This window comes from Micropterus dolomieu, linkage group LG12 (assembly GCF_021292245.1).
Source record: "Micropterus dolomieu isolate WLL.071019.BEF.003 ecotype Adirondacks linkage group LG12, ASM2129224v1, whole genome shotgun sequence".
NCBI classification, from domain to species: domain Eukaryota; kingdom Metazoa; phylum Chordata; class Actinopteri; order Centrarchiformes; family Centrarchidae; genus Micropterus; species Micropterus dolomieu.
Window position 1 is genome coordinate 16,359,855 of NC_060161.1, and position 3,590 is coordinate 16,363,444.

General features: G+C 40.8%; 1 protein-coding gene across 3 annotated transcripts in view; it reads left to right on the forward strand.

Annotated features, from left to right (window-relative positions):
* Positions 1 to 456: 456 nt before the first annotated feature.
* The window catches only part of sepsecs (Sep (O-phosphoserine) tRNA:Sec (selenocysteine) tRNA synthase), a 13,028-nt gene continuing 9,894 nt past the window's right edge, over positions 457 to 3,590 (forward strand). The window contains exon 1 of one of the 3 annotated variants that reach the window (XM_046065321.1): positions 457 to 610. The gene's annotated coding sequence lies outside the window, so the exon portion shown is untranslated. Of the gene's footprint in view, positions 611 to 689; positions 712 to 2,972; positions 2,995 to 3,590 lie in introns of those variants that run through there. The other 2 variants (XM_046065323.1, XM_046065322.1) reach the window with 2 other exon arrangements.

A 3,590-nucleotide genomic window follows, 5' to 3' on the forward strand; every position in this document is an offset into this window, starting at 1 on the left:
ACTTGTTTTTAAAATACCCATATATCATCTTAACAATTTTAAACTGTCAGAAATTCAATTCAATAAATTAAAAATTAATGTATTAAAAATACATGTAGCCTACCGTAAAACTGTAAAGTGTTAAATTAAGGTAAACGCCGTGCATGCACCTCGCGGGTGATAACGGTCATTTATGCTGAGAAAAGAGGTGGATGCAAATCTCGGCAGACAGCCTACAAAATCTGCCGAATTATGCATCCACCTCTTTAGGTCCTTTTCAGACATTTTGCTGTGGTCATTGATCAAACGGCGTTATCACCACATAGGCTAAATTTACTGAATGTCAAGGAATGGTACTTCTACTAAATAAAATATATACTTAGAATCATTTACCACCATTGATAAACCCCACATATTATAGTGTTTAATAGCAATATCGAGGTGCATGCAATTCTCGGCAGGCAGGCAAAACTCGGCATAACACCTGTCACATGATCAGCTCGCCTGGGCCATGTGACTTCGTGACGGAGCGTGTCCTCTGCTTCCCCCTCGTCCTGCCTGGCTGCTTTCATGTCTGCTCATAGTTCAGAGGCGGTTTGAAACAGGGGTGGTCTCAAATGAAAGCTGGCAGGTAAGACAATATAATTACTGCTACAAGCCATCTCTGTTGAAGCTGTACGGTCTTGTTCCTCTCGTGAAAACATTAGCTTAGCAGAGCAGCTAGCAGCAGAGGTAAATAACTTCAACAGTAGCCTAAATGAAATTGCTACCACGCTTTCACCGCTGACATATGAAGGGCAACGTTATTTACAGCCTCTGTGGTTGGTAACGAGTCGTTGAACTTGATATAACACGCCGTTTTCGTGGGGGGTATCTGTGGTTATCTGTTTATGTTCGAGTTCTCCTGATGTTGTTAAGCCTTGGCCAGGTAAATTAGGATAACGTTAGCCAGAGACATGCAGACTGTAACATAACTTAGCAGGTGAGAGAGATGTAACGTTATACATGTGTTTATCCAGACTTCACTGAGATAGAAATCATTTACAGGTGAGTCCTGGCCAAGATAGCAGCACCACGTGGAGCAGGTTACAACAACCTGCGATGAATTAGATAAAATATGTAGTTGCAAATGGACATTTTGTATTTCCCCATGCTCAGTTTCTGTAACTCGCGAGATTATTTCTGACAGTTAAACTTGAGAGGTTCCCACAGTGTTCACGCTCATACACTAATACAGCCATTTTGAATCGGTTGTGTCATAGTAGACATGCCTGATCAATAATGGGGATGGACAGAGAGAAAGAGGTCAAAGTACTCCCACAGTTTATTATTGGCCTTTCATAAAGTTGGGGCACTCCATAAGAGATTTAAAAAGGAAAAGATATTATGACTTTTTAGTCCCTACACTATTATTATAAAGGTCCCTTAAATCTATTAAAGAGCTTTTAACAAAGTATAGAGGTAATAGTAAGTAGGATAGTTTACAGTTGAACAGCTAGTTTCTCTTTCTCTCTTTGCTTTTTCTGTACTGCAATTTCTGGTTACAGCCAACGTACTGAATATGCCAATACTGAGATATATCTATTGTGAGCAACGCGTTTCGCCCATTGCTTCTTCGGGCCTATCTTTTCTATTGGTTAGATTAGATGGGAAAGAATTATCAAAGCCTTCCCTTAAACCTGTTGAAAACAGAACAACATTTGTGTCCAAATATTGTACCATCTCTAGATAAGTTCACCGGATCGTAAATAAACATTGGAGTATCTTAGAATGTGACCCAAAGTTGAACCATTTATCAGATTCTAGACCTTGTTTTTGCTTCAGGGGAGGCAGAAATGTCAGCGATTTTGTCCATGTACAGAGAACCCAAACACTAATTGGCTTTCATTGCAGCTATATGGGAACTATAGATGTGGCAAATGTGCACATTGTTCCAACACATTTGATACAAAAAGTTTAGTCATGAAATATAACATAAATTAATTAATTAATTGTCTGTCTACCCATGTTGTCTATGTTTTGAAATGTCCATGTGTCTTAACATATGTGGGCCAAACAAAACAGAATCTTAACTTGAGAGTGACAGAGCATAAGGCTGCCATTAGAAATGGGAACATGGATTATACCATTGCTAGACATTATAAAGAGAGAAAACATGGTTCGGCTACTTCTCTTAAAGTTATTGGCATTGAAAGATTGAGTCCTAATCCAAGAGGGTGTAACCTGATTAACCAACTTTTAAGAGGGGAAGCTTTTTGGATTCATGAATTGAACACGATTGAGCCTCATGGACTTAATGAGAAACTAGATTTTAGCTCCTTCTTGTGATAATGATGATTATATATGTTTTTCTGAGGTGTGTTTTACCTTCAGGGAAAGTTGAGATACTTTGAGTCTACTTAGCACACCTGTGAGTGTTTTTGTAATTTCATTGTGTGAGCCTGAAGAAGCAATGGGCAAAATGTGTAGCTCACAATAAATGCAGTAAAGTCAGATCAGAGTGCGGTAGTGTATGTTCAATTCAATTGTATTTATATGGCGCCAAATCACAACAACAGTTATCTCACAGCGCTTTTCATAAAAGAGCAGGTCTAGACCGTATTATTACATTATTTACAGAAACCCAACAATTCCCACCAAGAGCAAGCACTAGGCGACAGAGGCAAGGAAAAACTCCCTTTGAAGAGGCAGAAACCTCGAGCAGAACCATGGCTCAGGGTGGGCGGCCATCTGCCTCGACCGGTTGGGGGTGAAGGAGACGGGGAGAGAGAGGGGTAAAGGTGGTGTTGCTATAGACTGAATGAAAAATGGTAGAGATATTTACAGTAGTGTTAATGATAATAATAACAATAATAACAATAATAACAATAGGACTAGTAACAATAATTGTAGCAGAGGGTGTCAAGCAGGAACACAAGGGCAGCAGGTGACTCGCAACCACAGATCCAGAGCCAGAAACACCTGCAGGAAGTGATAGGAGGAGAGAGGAGAGGGACGAGAAAGCACAAGACTACGGTGAGAAGTTGAGTTAGTAACATGCAATAGTGGGATGAGGTTGCATACTGAGGGAGAGAAAGAGGAGGAGAGAGGAGCTCAGTGCATCATGGGAAATCCCCCGGCAGTCTAGGCCTATAGCAGCATAACTAAGGGATGGTTCAGGACTACCTGAGCCAGCCCTAACTATAAGCTTTATCAAAGAGGAAAGCCTTAAGCCTACTCTTAAATGTGGAGATGGTGTCTGCCTCCTGAACCCAAACTGGAACCTGGTTCCACAGGAGAGGAGCTTGATAGCTGAACGCTCTGGCTCCTAGTCTACTTTTGGAGACTCTAGGAACCACAAGTAACCCTGCATTCTGGGAGCGCAGTGCTCTGGTGGGGTAGTAAGGTACTATGAGCTCTTTAAGATAAGATGGTGCCTGACCATTAAGAGCTTTGTAGGTAAGAAGAATGATTTTAAATTCTATTCTGGATTTTACTGGAAGCCAATGCAAAGAAGTTAAGACAGGAGAAATATGATCTCTTTTCCTGGTTCCTGTCAGAACACGTGCTGCAGCATTCTGGATCAGCTGAAGAGTCTTAACAGACTTTTTCAAGCAGCCTGATAATAAAGA